Genomic DNA, 20610 nt, shown 5'->3' on the forward strand with positions numbered 1-20610 from the left:
GGTCTTTATGTCTTTAAGACAGGCTTGTAGTCTGACCAACCTATTGGTTTCATCTGGTTTCATAGATAGGTACAGCTGAGTATCATCAGCATAACAATGGAAATTTATGCCATGCTGTCTAATAATGTTATCTAATGGAAGCATGTATAAAGTAAAAAGAATCGGTCCAAGAACAGAACCCTGAGGAACTCCATGACTTACTCCAATGTGTGAGGAAGATTCTTCATTTACAAGAACAAACTGGAATCTATCAGATAAATATGACTTAAACCAGCCTAATGCAGTTCCTTTAATCCCAATAACATGTTCAAGTCTCTGTAACAGAATGCTGTGATCGATCGTATCAAATGCAGCACTGAGATCCAACAGGACAAGCACAGAAACAAGTCCGCTATCAGAGGCTAAGAGGAGATCATTGGTAACTTTCACCAGTGCTGTTTCTGTGCTATAGTGCACTCTGAATCCTGACTGAAACTCTTCAAACAGATTATTTCTATGTAAATGATCACAAAGTTGAACTGCAACTATTTTTTCAAGAACTTTAGACAGAAAAGGGAGATTGGATATAGGTCGATAATTAGCCAACACTTCTGAATCAAGAGTAGGTTTTTTAAGTAAAGGTTTAATTACAACAACCTTAAAAGTCTGAGGTACATATCCTATCAACAAAGACAGATTGATCAAATCCAATATGGAAGTGTCAATTAAGGTGAAAACCTCCTTAAACAGTCTGGTTGGGATTGAGTCTAAAATACAAGTTGATGGTTTAGAAGAGACTATTGCTGTTGTTAGCTCAGAAAGATCAACTGGGCAGAAGCTGTCTAAATACAAATCAGATTCGAAAGATACTTCTAAAGCTGCTCTACTTGATGATACATCAGTGATAATAGTGGGAAGGATTCCATTAATCTTCGTCTCTAATTTTATTGATGAAGAATCTCATGAAATCATCACTGCTGAGAGTTAAAGGAATACATGACTCAACAGAGCTCGGACTCTTTGTCAGCCTGGCAACAGTGCTGAAAAGAAACCTGGGATTATTCTTATTCTCTTCTATCAATAATGAATAATAAGCAGTTCTAGCTTTACGAAGTGCTTTCTTATATGTTATTAAACTATCTTTCCAGACTAATTAAGACTCTTCTAAATTAGAGGAACGCCACTGTCTCTCCAGCTTTCTTGCAGTCTGCTTTAAGTCTCTCCACAGATAAACTGTCTCCTGCTCAGTGGTCAGCTCTGGTCTTCATCTTACTGTCATCAGGAAAAGATCTAGATGTGTTTGACCTGAGGAAATACTCTGCTTCAGAGGAGGCTCTTCTGAGGCTGCTGCCAGTGGTCAAAGCCCATAAAACAAAGCTCTGTAATTACAAAAAATAGATATATTTCCTTTTAAATACATTATTTATTTATTAACTGTAGAAAAACAGCTGAATCAGCATTAAACGTTGTTTCAAATCAATTCATTTTATTTATAAAGTGTCAGTTCACAACAAAATATCATCTTACAAGTGATGTGAGATGATATTTTGTTGGAAATAAAAACCCAGCAGTTTCTCTGAGGAAGAACTTGGTGACAGTTATTTATCAGTTTTACAATTAATTTGTTTAATTGATTCATTAATTCATCAGTTTATTTGCTCCCATCTCATTAGTTAGTTAGGCTTAACTAACTAATTAGACAGATGTAGATTTAGTTTTTCTATCTGTTTTGTGAACATGAGAAACTCCAAAAAACTATGTTTAGCTTCTTTTATTCTATTTTATTTAAAAAGGAGAGAAGATGTTGTCTCCAGAACGTTTACTTGTTTAGAGTAGCAAGGTGTAGGGTTTGTGTTCCTGTTATTTGGCTTTGGTCTGCAGTAGCAATATAAAGTAACCATCAACATAGCAAACACCATCCATGATACACAAACATCATACGATAACTAAGATTACAAAGGACTGTATTTAGTGTTCATGTATATCATATGGATCATATAACATAGTAAAGTCCCTTCACACCTATCAACATGGCTAAAGTGTAGCATCCCTGCATGCCCCACACTGTGCATACTGGGTGACTTAGACAACATCAACATGGAAATTAACTCAGCACACATGGTTCTCACAGTGTTATGTATCGCAAAGAAAACTATTCTCATGAACTGGAAAGCGAAGAACAATCTGTGTATTAACCAGTTTAGAAATTTTCTTTTAGACTATATTAGCATGGAAACAATGTCTGCCTCCTCAAAACATCAATTGGCTGAATTTCATTCTCTCTGGTCCCCTCTGATTAGCTTTATCACATAGTAGTGGTGGTGGGTTGCTGTCCCGTCGCTCTGGGCGGTTGGGTGTGTGCTGGGGGGGGCTGTGTGGCTTCGGGCGTCTGGTGGTCTCTCGGGTCGTGGGGACCGGGTTGGTCATTGCTGGGGGGGACTGTGTGTCGGGCTTGGAGGGCAGTTTTGGGGGCTTGCGGGTGGGGCTGTCTTGCGGTGTGGGGCGGGGTCCCTTAGGGGCCTTGGGGTGGTGGCTGCTGGCTCTATGCCAGGTGGCCGGGCCGCTCTGGCGTAGGTGGTGGTGCTGGGCCTGGGCCCTGGTGGCTGGGCGCTGCCTTGCGCCCCGGGGGGGGGGGGCCCTGCCTGTGCCTGGGGAGGCTGGGTTGCCCTGGACGCGCCACAGTATGGGTGGGTTGGTGCAGGTCCTGGTGCCGGGCTTGTTGCTCTGGGACCTCCAAGGTGTCCGCAGATGGTTGGTTTTTTTTCAGGGTGTTGGGGTGTGCGGTGGGGGGGGGGGGGGGGGGGGGGGGGGGGGGGGGCGGTGCTTTTCCCCTTTTGGGGGGGGGCTGGGTGATGGTGGGTCTCAGGCCCGGGCTGCTGCGACTGGTGTGACCGGGTGGTTTGTTTGTTTGTTTTTTGTAGAGGTCCTCCGGGGTGGGGTGGGGCAGGATGGGTACCTTCTGGGGGTACAGTAGCTCCCGGAATGTGGTCGCTGCAGGCCCCTCCTGCCCTGGGTTGGCTCCCAGGTAGCGGGGCTGCCTATTGCTGCCAGTCCCTGGCTGCCCTCTCCGGGGGAGAGTAGTGTATATCCCCATACCCCTCTCCCTTCTGGCTCCTGTACACAGCACACACTCACACATGAAGGGTTTTGGGGGCGTGTGTGTTCGGTGGGGTGTAGTGGATGGGGCCACGTAGGTGGTCCCCTTTGGTTGCACTCTGCAGTTCCCCGCCCCTGTTTTAATTACACCTTAGACATTACTACTTATCAAACACACTCACACACACACATTAGGTCTTGGGGGGTGGTTATACTGAGTGGCATCTGGTGGGCGGGGCTCTTTGGGTATGTAGGCTGCCCAGAGGGCCGCGCTCCCAGTTCTACAAGTTTGGCTGCCCCTCAATTTTAATTGCTCACTATTAGAAAATATTGAAGAGCCAGAAGGGTGAGGGGAGGGGTCTTCTTTCCACACCCCTGCTTCCTGGTTGCTGCTCGGGGCGGGAGAGGCCAGGAGGATTAATTAATTGTTCTGCTGGTTCGGGGTCTGTGGTGGCTGGGGGGCTGCTGGCCCCCTGGTGTGCCCACTGCACTACACCCCAGCGGAGTCGAGGGAGGGAGGACGTGTGGATGTGTGGATGTATGGGACGTGAAAGTGTGTGTGGTTATGATTGGGCCTGGATCTGGGACTTGCTGTCACCTGGCCTGCCTGTGCTTCTCCCGATGAGGGGGCGGCGTTGCCTCTCCCCGCTGCTCGCGACTTCACCCACCTGTGGGCACGTCTTGACTCCCAGGGCACTTGGCCAGGGGCCCTGGGGCAGGCGCTGACCCACTGCGTGGCTGTGTGGATTGTGGCTCTGTACACTTATACACTCATAACTAAGCACGGTTATCATGTAGGTCCTGTGCCATGGGTGTTGCATGTTCTCACACACACACACATACAGTTTTTAGCCCAGTAGCATGGTCGCTAAGCAGTTGATGTATTATCATGTCGTCTCAGGTCATCTATATCCACAGCTGTGTTGTATGCGATTACCGCTTCGTGTGCTTGTTTTTGTTTGTTTGTGTGTTTGTTTTTTCTCTGCTTGTCTGCTTTCAGGTGCTCCTGGTGGCGCTAAGGCTGGATTCCCCTCAGAGGCCATGGATTGTTGTCTGTTTTGTTTTTTACAGGTGTAGCAGCTGGTTGTCTGGTTTTTGTTTCTATTTTTGTTCTGTTTCCTCTTCTTTCCTGTTCTTCTTTCCTTGTCCCCCGGTCCGGTTCAGTTCTATTACATGTCATATATTGTCAACAGAAATAAATAAATGGGCATCAAGGGGAGCTTTACATTTATAAAACTTCCCTTGGCAAAGCAAATCTGTTTGGCATCAAAGGTATTCAGACTACAATTCTGCTGCCATAATGCTGAACAGGAGAAGGAGAAAAAAAAAAGGATAGGATAGGACAGGATAACGTTATTAGACTCACCTTCTGGCATTTACACAGTGTTAGAAAAATTCTCTCAAAATTAGGCTCAGAATCGCTGGATACGATTAACACAAAACATTTATTTCTTGCAAGAAAGAGACAAGTCCGCACAAATCCACACAACCTGTCGGGAAGATGGCTCAGAGTTGTCTTCCCGACAAAATGGTGCTCCAGCTATTTATGTTGTTTATGCTTGCTGATCACACAATGTTATGAGAAAAGGCGCTTTTCTCACCATTCATTATTATGGGAAGGAACATTCAATGTTATGGGAAAAGGTGCTTCTCTCCCCATTCCTTGTTATGGGAAGGAACATTCAATGTTATGGGAAAAGGCATTTCTCTACAGTTAATATTATGGGAAAGACTAGTACAAGAGTCAAAACACTTTTGCTTGAATCATAGAAGAGGAAAAGATGGAGGGACTCTTCTGTCATAGTATAACTATATAATTTTTCCAACATTCCCTCCTGTTTATGCTATGAAGTATTAAAACTCCAAAAACCCTGCACCCCGTACAATTAACATTGAATGTATTTCTACCGTTCGCAGTGCATAGGAGCGAAAAACCCATTTGCTTTATTTACGGGAAAATTCTCCTATGGTCCCATTCTCTCCTTGGCCACCGACCGCTTAGTCACTCACTCAGTATCAAAGGTCGCACTCCGAACCGTTAATTTCAATGAATGGTGATGGATCTAGGTGTGACCAGCAAACACAAAACGGATACACAACCAAAAATACATGGCAATAAGGATAATACAAAAATCAATAAAACTATGACTAAATGATTAATGAATAAAAATGGAAATATGAAATATGGGAAAATGGAAATATGAAATATGGAAATATGAAAAACATAACAAAAATTAATACAATGGAATAACAAAAATGGAAATATGAAAAACATAACAAAATTAATACAATGGAATAATAACAAAAATAGATGGCAATAAGGACAAAAATCAATAAAACTATGACTAAATTATTAATGAATAAAACTATGACTAAATCATTAATGAATAAAAATGGAAATATGAAATATGAAAAACATAACAAAATTAATACAATGGAATAATAAAAATGGAAATATGAATAACATAACAAAAATTAGTAACACAATTAATAAAATGGAATAATAAAAATGGAAATATGAATAACATAACAAAAATGAATACAATGCTGTTTATTCAGTGCAGTTCCGTCACCAACACTGCAATCGTCTGCTTCTGGCGGAAAATCAGTCCGGCTTGGTCTTGAACGGTTAAGAATCTTGGAAGGAGAGGTTACTAGCACTTCACTTCCCGGAAGAGGTCTTTACCACCTCTTTTCCCTGTCTCCTTTGCATAGCCCTGTACATCTTCGACATCATCGTTTAACACTTCAAAAAGATTTTCATTAAACAAATAATTGAGAATTCACTCGGGGCCATGCAAGGTGCATTGTCCTTTAAACGTTATCTTCGCGTTGTTCTTCATCCTCATTTTCTTTATCTTGTATCTGCTGATACATCACGCGGGTAAGAGCGGTTTCAATCAGCTTCTTCGACAGTCGTCTCAAGCAAGGAATACAACAACAACCACAGATGATTATTATGGCTGAGCAAACCGACAGAGATAGCAGGACGGATGTAATTAGTCCACTCCATCGGCCAAACCATTTCTCCATCATGTCCGTGAAGGGGTCGTTGATCCCTGAGTTCGCTATCAGTTCTGCCAAGAGTGATGTGAGACCCTCTAGGGCCTTGGTGATGCTTCCATCTGGAGAAGTATTGTTAGGAATGAAGGTGCAACAAATGGTTCCAAACATTTTACATACACCCCCTTTCTCTGCTAACAACATATCCAAAGCCATCCGATTTTGCCATGCCATAAGTGATGTTGGACCTAATTGCTCAGCAATACCTTTAAGAGCGTCCCTAGTGTAGTTTACAAAGCGCTGTTGGTTGTAATAGATGTAATTTATCCAATCGACATTCTTATTTATTGTTGCCCACCAGAAAAGAAAAGATTCAAATCCTGAAGCTATTTGGTTTCTAGCTTTGAACTCATCCGGAACCCCCCTAGGGACCCCAATGCTGTCCAAGTACACTCTGTTGTCAAATGAACCCCCAGGCGCAGTTGAACGTATTAGACGTCTCCGTCCCAGTCCCTCTGCAGAGAGATTCTTACTCACTGCCTTGAAATCCTCCAAGGCTAACAGATGGAAAGGCATCAGTAGTTGGGCCACTGCACAACTGCCTTGCCAATTGGGCGGAAGGACTGGCCTCAGTTTCCTATCCCCACACAGCCACCAGAGGTCTGCTCTCATGGAAGTCTGGTTCCGAAACCAAGATGCTGGGTAGTTACCTGCGTCCTGAGTGACATTGATGGATTCTTGACAATAATCTGACATGAGTGTACCCACATCCTTACTTGTACCCCTGTGAATGAAACATGTATAATTACCCTTATAAACCAACGCTAAGGGTGGTACATCTCTTTTCTTAACTGCTGGGAACAACAAAGAGATAGTTTTACATTGCTTTGTGATTGGTACAAAAGATTCATTATACAATTGTAATACACATTGTAAACTAGTGGGGTCAGATTGATGATGATCGCCTAAGTGAAATGGTACAGTTCCCAAGTATGGTCTGGCTTTAGCACATGCAATGCAATTAGATCGATTGTTTTGTCATGCTGTATACACCATCCATTCAAGCCATTCATTACGATACTCCATAATCTGTTTCCAAGGCCAATTTGTCCTCGTAAGTTAGATCAGTGAGATATTTGATATGGCGCTCAGGGGGTGGTGTATTACTGAAGATGTTTGCATATTTGTAGGATTTGTTCTTGTGAGTTTTTTTTTCAATATCTGTTACCGTAATCATAAAGTTTCCGATCAAACCCTTTTTCATGTGAGCCTAACACCTGTGTCACTCGGTTTGGGTCTTTTTAAAGTTATAATGAGTGGATTGCATTCGTCAATCTTACAGTTTGGATCAAACTGCCCCTTAATGATGGATAAACGATCAGAAAGGGGGTCCGGGCCGGTTGATGCTTTTTGGGGTTTATAATTCCAAAGATGTGGTCCACTATTCGTTATTACAAAATTCCAACTGTTACATCGGCGATCCCCTGGAAATCTGGTACCTGCATAGGTTTCACAAATGTATTTTTCAGAGAATACATGGGCTTTCTGGTTGTCCTTACAGTTAATAACCGAGCAGAAATCAATCTCAGCCACTCCGTCCATTCCTGCAACAAAAAACAGGTTGACAATTTCTCTGTTGAATCTCATGGACCTTGTCTCTCTCTGGATCATCTGTGTGAAGAAGGTGGGAGGCAGAACAGTGGTATTTTCATATAACACTTTCTCCCTAGTTCCATTTATTTGTTTTTCATTCCAAATAATCGGGAGTACCAAAGTAAGAGCAATGACTAAAAGTACACAGCTGGTTCCTCTTAATCCACATAATCCCTCTAATCTGAATGGATGCCACGGCCGCTGCCTGTCCATTTCCCCTGTCTATTTTAGCCACACCCTATGTTCCTGTTTTAGCCGTTGTTTTCTTCACTGAGGTTGAGACGATCCCCCTCCTGTTGAGAGAATTCCCCTTTGTAGTCAGACTTATGCCTCAGAGAACTGTGGTGGGTAACAAATTTTTCCCTTCTTCTAAAAGCTGTGGCCTTATTAGTTTGCAATGGGATAAGTGAATCCAGGAAGTCCTTTCTGCTATTTTAGCTGCTGTGGGTGTTGTAAGTAATACCTGATATGGCCCTTCCCACCTTGGAGTTGACCAGTTCTTTTTCTTTATCACTTTGATGAGGATCCAGTCACCGGGTTTTACTGTCTTCAGCGCTTCCTCCACAGGTTCACCTGGAACAGAATTGACAGAAGAGATCTCTCTGCTTGTTAACATTTTCACCATGTAATCTGCTAGAGTTTCTTCTCTTTCTTCGTCATGTCTGGAGAATGGTTTTAATTGTGGGAGTAAAAATGGTCTGCCATACATAATTTCAAATGGAGTTAATCCTGTATTCGTTGGAGTTACATGCATGTTTAGGACTACTAGTGGTAAACAGTAAACCCAGTTCTTTTTAGTTTCTTCCATGATTTTCTTCAGTCTTGATTTAATTATTCTATTGTGCCTCTCCACCAAACCTGCTGACTGTGGATGATATGCACAGTGGTTTCTGAGATCTATTTGTAAGTTCTTTGCCATTAGAGAGATGATATTGTTTACAAAATGTGTCCCATTATCACTATAATTTTTTTCAGGAATTCCAAATCTAGGAATTATTTCTTTTACCAATGCTTTTGCTACTGAGAGTGCATCTGCCTGTGTACATGGAAATACTTCAACCCACTTGGAAAAAACATCGATTATCACCAAGCAGAATCGTTTCCCTTTACATTTATTTAGTTCAATGAAATCCATACAAATGTGTTGAAAAGGGTACGTTGGTTTGGGGAATTGTCGTCTTCTTGGTCTTAGATTGCCCTGTGGATTGTGTTTTGCACAGATTAGACACATTAGACAAAAATTCTTTGAATAATTAATGAAGCCATACGCGCTAAAGACTTTGTTTATTGTTGCAGCCATCCCTCCTGCAGAGACATGACATGGTCCATGACTCACTATTGCAGCACATCTAAATAAGCCTTTTGGCAGTATGGGCTTCCCTTCAGGTCACTCATATAAGTTTGATTGTGTGTTGTAAATGGCACCTTTATTTAGCCATTTCTGTTTTTCCGGTGTTGGGGCGGTTTTTTGCATATCACATAACACTTGATGGTTTATTCCTGTATCAGTTTCTTCTTTCGAGAACAGGAGGAGGTTCTCTGTAGGCAGCTGAGCAGCTTTTCTTGCTTCTTCATCTGCCTTTCTATTACCTTTTGAAACATAATCCGTGTTTTTAGTATGCGTAGTGCATTTACATACTGCTACTTTAGTAGGAAGCAGGATAGCATCTAATAATGCTAAAATCAAATTTTTATGATTTATAGCTTTTCCAGTAGAAGTTGTCATTCCCCTGTTTTTCCATTGTTGTGCAAAAACATGAACTGTTGAGAAAGCATATTGACTGTCAGTGTAGATATTCACAACCTTACCATTTCCTAATTTGCAAGCTTCCGTTAAAGCTACTAATTCGGCTGCTTGAGCAGAGAATTTCTTCGGTAGTGGTTGCTTTAAGAGAGTTTCAGTTTCAGTTACTACAGCAAAACCTGTAGCATTTGTTCCATCAGTATTCTTCTTGCTGGAACCATCTACAAACATAGTTATTTCTGCATTTTCATAGGGAGTATCAGTCAAATCCGGTCTGGGCAAAACACTGATAGATATTTCTGCTATACAATCATGTGGCTCCCCATCCTGTGAAGTAGGCATCAATGTGGATGGATTAAGTGTAGTACATCGTTCCACAGTGAGGTGTGGCTGTGAAAGGAGAACAGTCATGCAGGAGAGATGTCGGGAGGGGGATAGATACGAGATTTTGTTCTACAATAATATTACAGCCACAGCATGAGGTACTTTAAGTGTTAGTGGGTGAAATAACACAATGGCTGCTGATGAGAGCACTGCCATCGAGGCAGCTACCACTGCTTGAACACAAGGTGGCAGTGCTCTGGCCACTGCATCCAATCGGGAAGAGTAGTAGGCAATTGGTCTGGATTTTCCCCCATGTGCTTGAGTTAACACTGATGTCATATATCCCTCTTTGCAATCCACTGTTTAGACAAAGGGTTTTGAGTAATCTGGTAATCCTAGCACAGATGAACTGACTAACAGTTGTTTTATTTTTAAAAATGCCTCGTCTGCTTCTGGTGTCCATACTAAAGAATCTGTGGCAGCCAAGGGGGTGTCATAGATCAAGGCAGATAAGGGGGCTGTAATGAATGCATAGTTCGATATCCAACTCCTGCAAAAATTAATAACTCCCAGAAAGGACATCATTTGTCTTTTTTTTTTTGGTTTTGGTGCTTGCAAGATTGCTGTCTTTCTCGCTTCATCTAAATGTCTGCCTTCTTGTGAGAGATCGTAGCCCAAGTATTTTACAGTAGTTTCCCACAGTTGTAATTTGTTTTTACTGACTTTGTGACCCTGTTCCGCCAAGAATTGCAAAAGCGCTAGTGTGTCTATTTTGCAGTCTTGTTCTGTCGGTGAAGCCAATAAAATGTCATCCACATATAACAACACTTGGCTGCCATTTGGAGGATTGAATTTGGCTAGGTTAGCTGACATTGCTTGAGAGAATATTGTTGGTGATTCACAATATCCTTGTGGAAGTCTGGTATAAGTGTATCTTTTCATTCTGTAAGTGAAAGCAAACCAAAATTGACTATCTGGGTGCACAGGTACAGAAAAGAAAGCATTACTTATATCAACAACAGTGAAGTACTTATTCCTCGGTCACAAATCATTTAACAGAGTATTTGGATCCGGTACTGTGGGGGCCCGTGGCACAACAGCTTTATTAACTGCCTGCAGATCCTGCACCATCCTCCAACCAGTGGAGGGAGGAGCCATTTTCACAGGAAACAATGGAGTGTTACATGGAGAGTCAGGACATTCCACTATAAAACCTGATTTAAGAGAAGCTTCCAAAATTGGACCTATTCCTTCCTCAGCCTCAGGTTTAAGTGGATATTGTCTTTGATGTGGCCTGAAAGAAGAAAGAGGAGTTATACAGACGGGTTCGACATTTTTTATTAGTCCCACGTCTGCTGCTCCCTTCGACCACAAGTGTTCTGGTAGCCCTTTTATTTCTGCTTCTTCACTTTCAGTGAGTGTGAAAATGGATCAGAATCTGCTTTTTTGTTGCCATATCTGTCCTTCTAGGTGCACATTTGGTTTTGCGTGTGTGGTCCAATTTAATGGACTAGTATATGCATCCAATATCTCGGAATATTCTATTCCTGGTTTTACTTCCTCCCAATCTGAGGCTTCTTCACATGCAGTCACAAACACACCTAAACACCTCCAGTGGTCATCTGTGGATTTGAAGAGTGACACATGAGGTGCATTACATGATCTTAAAACCTTTCTCATGCTGGGGGAGAGTGAACAACTAGCTGCGCAACAACCCTCTTTATTCCAGTATAAGTGTTTCAATTTTAACATGGTCTGTTTTTCTTTGAAGAATTGTTTCTCATACTTTCTGTCAGGCCCTTGAGTGTATTTGTAATACATAGTGCAGTGTAATTCCTCTGGTGACCTGAGGGTGAGCTCTCCTGAGACGTGTTCTTTTGCTTTTTTAAGGAGTGGAAGCGCGATAGAACTGGGGCCTGTAGAAACAAGATCCAAACTATACCAGTATGAAGGTGGTCTCGCGAATGCTTCATTCGGACAACGGTTAACCCTTTTTCTTCTGGAACTATCCCTAGTTTCAATGCATGAAGTATGTCTATTCCCAGCAAATTACAGGGACACAGAGTGGACAAGACAACTTGACAATCAGCACTCACTCCAGTCCGTGCATCTTTTACTGTTAAGAGTTTTGATAAACGCTCAGGATGGCTCTTACCATTTGCTGATTTGACCCAAATAATTTCGTTGGATTTCTCAACTCCAGGAATGTCATCAGGGTGAATTACAGTTCGTGTTGCACCTGTGTCGCATAGAAAAGTCACCTCCGCCCCTAAAACATTCAGTGTAATCTCAGGTTTGACATCATACTGTAACATTAGTTCGATTCCCTCCAGGTTCAACACTTCCTCCATCCTGGTTACAGCTGGAGTTGTTTTCTCTTTATCTAGTCATAATTGACTCCCAACCTCATCCTTGCTCCTGCAGTCTTCAACTGTTGTTCATAAGGAGAGTCAACATCCCCATTTTCTGGCGGACTCAGTCCACTGTGGAATTCAAACACCTCTTTTAGTCTATGATTATATAGATCAACATCTTCCCATTCCTTCTGCACACAATGGTTAATTTGGTTCCAATCAGCCCGTTTTGTATATTTAGTTTCAGTTCGTTTCAGTAAAGCTTCAAATCTGTCGGCTAGATCTCTTGACTGATACTGCAAAACTGCTCCATGAGTATTAAGGGCACTCCAATCACCACGGATCACACACCAATCCGCTCTCATCACATTTCTCACTGCTTTTTCCAACTCCAAACCATTCAACCTGTAGCTCTCATACAGATTCTTTAGGCTACCTTTAAACCCCTTAACATTTACTTTTGGGTGTGGAATGTCCTCCGTTGCTTTTCTTACATCCTCAGCTGTCCATGGTCGGTAAACGTACATGAATTCACTTTCCTCCTCCCCCCCTCTCGGATTAGGTACTTGGATCATGGGCAAATTCTCAACGTCCTGGCTAGCTGGATCACGGTACACCTTCCATGCAGAACTAAAATTTTTCCCTGACCTAGTTACTTGTGTCTTATCTCTCTTTTAACACCTAACACCTCTTTTTGTTGCTTATCTATCTCCTTTTTTCTCTCTCTGATTTTCTCCTCTGTGCCTCAGTGAGCCAGGCCTTGGCCTGCACGAGACCGTTCTTTTTATTTTTATTTTTATTTCTACGGCCTGCTCTCTCGATATCTTTTACTAATTCTGCGCACTTTTCAACGTTGAAATTCTCTTCAAACCCAAATTTTCTCCCATCTGTCTAAATATTTAATATTTTCGGGGTTTTTCTGAAACATGATTTTAGCACTGCCACTTAACTTCCAGTTAGCTTTAAAACAGTTATTTCCCATACTGTACTCTTGCAGCTAATCAATTTTCAGTGGAGTTATTTTGAGTACTACTGAATGAAACACTACTTCTGTCGTTATGTCACGAGCAACAACCAGACTCCAATGTTTACTTCAACTCAGTTAGTCAGTAATACATTTTTCTGTCGTCACCATCAGCAACATCACACACCAGCAGCTGTTTCACTCTTATACAGACATAGCAAATAAACCAACACTGCAGCAAAGAAGGAAAAAACAACAATTTAACAAACAAATAATTCAGCAACCAGCCCTCTTAGCAAAACAAACAATTCTGTCACAAAGCAACAATTCAACAATGAAACAAACAATTTAACAAAAAAAACAGGCCCTTTACCATCAGCAACAACACACACACACAGCTGTTTTACTCCCATACATACATAGCAAATAAAACAACACTGCAGCAAAGACTTTAACAAACAATTTGACAAACAATTTAACAAATAACCATAGATGGGGGGCAAAAATTCAACAACCAGCCCATTTAGCAAACAAATGTTTTAACAACCAGACGTTCAACAAACAAACAATCAGACGTATGACACAAACAAAACTAAAATGGATTTAATTCTTGCGATATTTCATCGCAAACTCTCTTAAGAAAGATTCTGTTTCTAACGCGCGGCGCGGAGTTATTTATTCCTGTAGTCTTCTCACACAGACTATGGACTGACCTTTGCTGACTGCTTCTGCTATCCTGGTTTAATAAAACACACATAGACCTTTCACCTTTCCTGACTGCTTTTACAGTACCAGCTAAAAAGCTACTTACAGTACTAAAGGCTTTTTCTTTGATCCACCTTTGCTGACTGCTTCTACTATGGGTTAATCCAGCACAATTTACACACAGTTAACAGTTAAAAGGCTTATTTCCTTTGCCTCACCTTTTCTGACTGCTATTATGTTTTCATGGGTTAATCCTATACACAGTTAACAGTTAAAAAGCTGACCTTTTCTGACTGCTTCTTTTATGGGTTAATCCAGCACAATTTACACACAGTTACCAGTTAAAAGGCTGACCTTTTCTGACTGCTATTAGGTTTCTATGGGTTAATCCTATACACAGTTACCAGTTAAAAGGCTGACCTTTTCTGACTGCTTCTTTTATGGGTTAATCCAACACAACCCACACACGGTTACCAGTTAAAAGGCTAACTTTTTCTGACTGCTTCAATTGTGAGTGTTCCAACATAACTTATACACAGTTAAAGTTAAAAGGCTTCTTTACTAGGTTGCATTTGAAATAGTAATTTGAAATAGTAATAGTAATATCCATCATCTGCCGCTTATCCGGGGGTCGGGTCGCGGGGGCAGCAGCTTGAGCAGAGAAACCCAGACGTCTCTGTCCCCGGCCACTTCCTCCAGCTCTTCCGGGGGGACCCCGAGGCGTTCCCAGGCCAGCCGAGAGACATAGTCTCTCCAACGTGTCCTGGGTCTCCCCCGGGGTCTCCTCCCAGTGGGACGTGCCCGCAACACCTCCCCAGGGAGGCGCCCAGGGGGCATCCTAACCAGATGCCCGAGCCACCTCATCTGACTCCTCTCAATGCGGAGGAGCAGCGGTTCTACTCCGAGCCCCTCCCGGATGAGTGAGCTTCTCACCCTATCTCTAAGGGAGAGCCCAGACACCCTGCGGAGGAAACCCATTTCGGTCGCTTGTATTCGCGATCTTGTTCTTTCGGTCACTACCCACAACTCGTGACCATAGGTGAGGATGGGAACGTAGATTGACCAGTAAGTAGAGAGCTTCGCCTTCTGGCTCAGCTCCCTCTTCACAACAACAGGTCGGTGCAGAGCCCGCAATACTGCAGACGCCGGACCGATCCGCCCGTCAATCTCCCGCTCCATTTGTCCCTCACTCGTGAACAAGACCTACAAGAGATACTTGAACTCCTCCACTTGGGGAAGGATCTCATTCCCGACCCGGAGAGAGCATTCCACCCTTTTCCGGCTGAGAACCATAGTCTCGGATTTGGAGGTGCTGATTCTCATCCCAGCCGCTTCACACTCGGCTGCGAATCGCTCCAGTGAGAGCTGAAGGTCACGGCCTGACGACGCTAACAGAACCACATTATCTGCAAGAAGCAGAGACCCGATTCTGAGGTCGCCAAATCGGACACCCTCAACGCCCTGGCTCCGCCTAGAAATTCTGTCTATAAAAGTTAGGCACAGAATCGGTGACAAAGGGCAGCCCTGACGGAGTCCAACTCTCACCGGAAACTTATCCGACTTACTGCCGGCAATGCGGACCAAACTCTGGCACCGGTCATACAGAGACCGAACGGCCCCTATCAAGGGGTCCGGCACTCCATATTCCCGGAGCACCCCCCACAGGACTCCACGAGGGACACGGTCGAACGCTTTCTCCAAGTCCACAAAACACATGTAGACTGGTTGGGCGAACTCCCATGCACCCTCCAGGATCCTGCCGAGGGTATAGAGCTGGTCCACTGTTCCACGGCCAGGACGAAAGCCACACTGCATCTCCTGAATCCGAGGCTCGATTATCCGACGGATCCTCCTCTCCAATACCCCCGAATAGACCTTACCAGGGAGGCTGAGGAGTGTGATACCCCTATAGTTGGAACACACCCTCCGGTCCCCCTTTTTAAAGAGGGGGACCACCACCCCAATCTGCCAGTCAAGAGGCACTGTCCCCGATGTCCACGCGATGCTGCAGAGGCGTGTCAGCCAAGACAGCCCTACAACATCCAGAGCCTTGAGAAACTCAGGACGGACCTCATCCACCCCCGGGGCCTTGCCACCGAGGAGCTTTTTGACCACCTCGGCAACCTCACCCCCAGAAATGGGAGGCCCCGTCTCCGAGCTCTCCGACTCTGCCTCTTCCGAGCACGTGTTGGTAGGATTGAGGAGTTCCTCGAAGTACTCCCCCCACCGACTCACAACATCCCTAGTTGAGGTCAGCAAAGCCCCGTCCCCACTGTAAACAGTGTTGACTGTGAGCCGCTCCCCCCCCCCTGAGACGCTGGATGGTGGACCAGAATCTCTTCGAGGCCGTCCGGAAATCGTTCTCCATGGTCTCACCGAACTCCTCCCAGGCCCGAGTTTTTGCCTCAGCAACCGCCGAAGCCGCGGCCCGTCTGGCCTGTCGGTACCTATCAGCTGCTTCCAGGGTCCCACTGGCCAAAAAGGCCCGATAGGACTCCTTCTTCAGCTTGACGGCTTCCCTCACCACTGGTGTCCACCAGCAGGTTCGAGGGTTGCCGCCACGACAGGCACCGACCACCTTACGGCCACAACTCCGATCAGCTGCCTCGGCAATGGAGTCACGGAACATGGCCCATTCGGACTCAATGTCCCCCACCTCCCCCGGGATATGGTTGAAGCTCTGCCGGAGGTGGGAGTTAAAGCTCCTTCTGACGGGGGATTCTGACAAACGCTCCCAGCAGACCCTCACAATACGTTTGGGCCTGCCAAGTCTGATTGGCATCCTCCCCCACCAGCGGAGCCAACTCACCACCAGGTGGTGATCAGTTGACAGCTCCGCCCCTCTCTTCACCCGAGTGTCCAGGACATACGGCCGCAAGTCCGATGATACAACCTCAAAGTCGATCATCGAACTGCGGCAAAGGGTGTCCTTGTGCCAAGTGCACATATGGACACCCTTATGCCTGAACATGGTGTTCGTTATGGACAGTCCATGACTGGCACAGAAGTCCAACAACATAACACTACTCTGATTCAGATCGGGGGGGCTGTTCCTCCCAATCACACCCCTCCAGGTCTCACTGTCATTGCCCACGTGAGCATTGAAGTCCCCCAGCAGAACGAGGGAGTCTCCGGTAGGAGCATTCTCCAGTGCCTCCCCCAGAGACTCCAAAAAGGGTGGGTACTCTGAACTGCTGTTTGGCGCATAGGCACAAACAACAGTCAGGATTCGTCCCCCCACCCGAAGGCGGAGGGAGGCTACCCTCTCGTTCACTGGGGTAAACCCCAATGTACTGGCACACAGCCGGGGGGCAATAAGTATGCCCACACCTGCTCTGCGCCTCTCACCATGGGCAACTCCAGAGTGGAAGAGAGTCCAACCCCTCTCAAGAGGACTGGTTCCAGAGCCCAAGCCGTGCGTCGAGGTGAGTCCGACTATATCTAGCCGGAACCGCTCAGCCTCGCGCACCAGCTCCGGCTCCTTCCCCAACAGAGAGGTGACATTCCACGTCCCAAGAGCTAGCTTCAGTAGCCGAGGATCAGACCGCCAAGGCCTCCGCCTTCGGCTGCTACCCAGCTCACATAGCACCCGACCCCCTTGGCCCCTCCCACGGCTGGTGAGCCCGTCGGAAGGGGGACCCACGTCATCATTTCGGGCTATGCCCGACCGGGCCCCATGGGCACAGGCCCGGCCACCAGGCGCCCGCTGCCGGGCCCCACCCCCGGGCCTGGCTCCGGGGGAAGGCCCCGGTGTCCCATATCCGGGCAAGGGATCACGAGGTCCAAATTTTTTGTTCATCATAGGGAGTCGAAATAGTAATATTCTTAGGAAAATAGCAACGCCCCAATTTATTTAAAGGCCTCCAGTTTCCACCAATTGTTAGTTAATTAATCAAAATTTTCCCTAATAATCACACTATTTCTCACCAACAATAGTAACACAAAGGGTTCCTTACCATAAATCCACTGGTAAGTTAAACAACGAAGAATCCAGCGAGTCTGTCCACTGATTCAAAAATAGATCCTTTCACCTTTCCTCCAGCCAGTGACAGCCGGCCTCTATCAGAAACTCTGCTGAGAGGACTTCAGTTAGGAATCCTGGACTCCCCCGTGCACGGTTTCAGCTCCGATTCTGGAAGGTGGAAAGGAGTTAGAATCCGGCTCGAAGGACCATTATGTCAGAAAAATTCTCTCAAAATTAGGCTCAGAGTCGCTGGATACGATTAACACAAAACATTTATTTCTTGCTGGAAAGAGACAAGTCCGCACAAATCCACACAACCTGTCGGGAAGATCGCTCAGAGTTGTCTCCCCGACAAAATGGTGCTCCAGCTATTTATGTTGTTTATGCTTGCTGATCACACAATGTTATGAGAAAAGGCGCTTTTCTCACCATTCATTATTATGGGAAGGAACATTCAATGTTATGGGAAAAGGTGCTTCTCTCCCCATTCCTTGTTATGGGAAGGAACATTCAATGTTATGGGAAAAAGGCATTTCTCACCAGTTAATATTATGGGAAAGACTAGTACAAGAGTCAAAACACTTTTGCTTGAATCATAGAAGAGGAAAAGATGGAGGGACTCTTCTGTCATAGTATAACTATATCATTTTTCCAACGGACGTCTAAAGCGTTCAACTGTGCCTGGGGGTTCATTTGACAATAGAGTGTACTTGGACAGCATTGGGGTTCCTAGGGGAGTTCCGGATGAGTTTAAAACTAGAAACCAAATAGCTTCAGGGTTTGAATCTTTTCTTTTCTGGTGGGCAACAAAAAATAAGAATGTTGATTGGATAAATTACATCTATTACAACCAACAGCGCTTTGTAAACTACACTAGGGATGCTGTTAAAGGTATTGCTGAACTGAAAATGTTCGGAACTTTTTCCAAGGCCCTGGAGGGTCTCACATCACTCTCGGCAGAACTGATAGCGAACTCAGGGATCAACGACCCCTTCACGGACATGTTGGAGAGATGGTTTGGCCGATGGAGTGGACTAATTACATCCGTCCTGCTATCTCTGTCGGTTTGTTCAGCCATAATAATCATCTGTGGTTGTTGTTGTATCCCATGCTTGTTCTTATGGGGTTTAAAATAAAGCTATAGAAAAAAAAAATCAGGTTCAGTTTTAGGTCCAACACCTTTTGATCTTTATATGCTTTCCATTATTTCCATAATTAGGCTGATAACACCCAGCTTTACATGTCCCCGGGCCTGTAGGTCATCTTATAAATTGTATCTCTGCTATTAAAACATGAATGGAAGAAGATTTTTTACAGCTCAACCACGTCTGTGGAACAGAAGATGTTAATGCTTTTAAAGCCAAACTAAAGATCACCTTTCTGACCTGGATTCTATTGGAGTTCATATTCCTTTTACTTCTGCTCACACCTTTTTACCTTGTTGTGATCATTTCGAGATGATGCTGCAGCTTTGCAGCTTTTACCATTTTTTTTTATGTTTGAGCTGCAAACTGTAACGACCTTTGATGGATGAGGACTCAAAACCCACAACTCAAGGAAGGTATGTAAAAAAAGGGTTTATCTAAAAAAAAAAAAAACTAAAGACACTCACAGGGAGGATAATTACAACGAAGATTATCTTTATCTTAACTCGCTTGACGGACATAGGTGACTTTTCAGCAGGGCTTCTCCTGCTGAAAACTGACTGCACTCTATGTCCGTCCCTATAAGTCTTTACTGCAAGGAGTGATATTGACCAAATTCACTGTACATGCATCTAGTAAACACAGAGAATGTTACACAGAATGTAAAGGCAAACCGTTAGTTACAGTTCTATATATACTGCATTATTGTATTCATAATTATACTCTTAAAAGTACAAGTTATCCAAAAAGTTACTTCAGTAAATATAAGTCGTTATTACCCACCTCTGATAACACTTGCTGATTTCTCATTGTGTCATATGATTGCCATCTAATGTGACATTAAAACTATCTACATTCTTTCTGCTTTCATTTCCTACTCTTCATAAAAATGTTTAACTTTTTTTTTATCTGCGTCGTTCTTTTTCAGTAGCCTCTTCACTTGGGCTACAGGACATTTTGACATTGCACAGTAAAAAACATTTCTCTCCATGCTGGTAGCTGACCCGTATATTATATCTACGAGTAGACCAACGCTTACTTCTCTGAACTGATGCGCTGATGTGCGTTCCCGTCGGGGGCACTTGTTTTTTGGTAAGCAGTCTCTTTTCGGCACTACACCAGAAGCAGGTGTCACGTAGTACGCCCGGGGAACGTCATCAATTTCAGCTCCTCCACTCAATGAAGCAAGCCGCCCCCTCTGGTACTCACACAGAAGTAATTATGAGCAGGATAAGAATATGACATAGTAAACTGAATAATACACTTAAGATAATGGGGAAACATCCAACTGGGCAGTGTAGCTGTGGGCAGAGGGAGACAGTGAACATGTGATGATAGCATCCTAGATATGGAAGGGAGAGGGAAAGAATGAAAATAGAGCTGCAGAACACAGGAATAAGAGAATATAATCTGAAAGTTATAGTAGAATAAAGAAGGGAGGAAAATAATCATAAGATTCCTGGTGTCAACTGGAATAATTAAAATAATATAGAAAAGAATAACTAGAAAGAATTTTAGTCCAGTAGATGGCGGCATATGCAACATCAAGGATGCCAGCTGCCATTAAAAATCAAATAATAATAATAAGAAGTACTTACACACGAAATCATTCACTCATGTCCTACTCCCTACTCCCTATATAGGAAAATAAATGTAGTGCACTCTATAGTGAGCTCAAC

The 20610-nt window shown here is 44.1% G+C and overlaps 2 protein-coding genes across 4 annotated transcripts in view; one reads left to right on the forward strand and one right to left on the reverse strand.

Annotated features, from left to right (window-relative positions):
• The window catches only part of LOC140294513 (protein NLRC3-like), a 1060349-nt gene that overhangs the window by 301775 nt on the left and 737964 nt on the right, over positions 1-20610 (reverse strand). The window lies entirely within an intron of this gene.
• LOC140278845 (NACHT, LRR and PYD domains-containing protein 3-like) overlaps positions 1-20610 on the forward strand; it is a 228296-nt gene that overhangs the window by 117392 nt on the left and 90294 nt on the right. The gene's annotated exons all lie outside the window — the stretch shown is intronic.

The sequence above is a fragment of the Leuresthes tenuis genome, unplaced genomic scaffold, assembly GCF_036924035.1.
Source record: "Leuresthes tenuis unplaced genomic scaffold, fLeuTen1.0.hap1 SCAF_1, whole genome shotgun sequence".
NCBI lineage: Eukaryota > Metazoa > Chordata > Actinopteri > Atheriniformes > Atherinopsidae > Leuresthes > Leuresthes tenuis.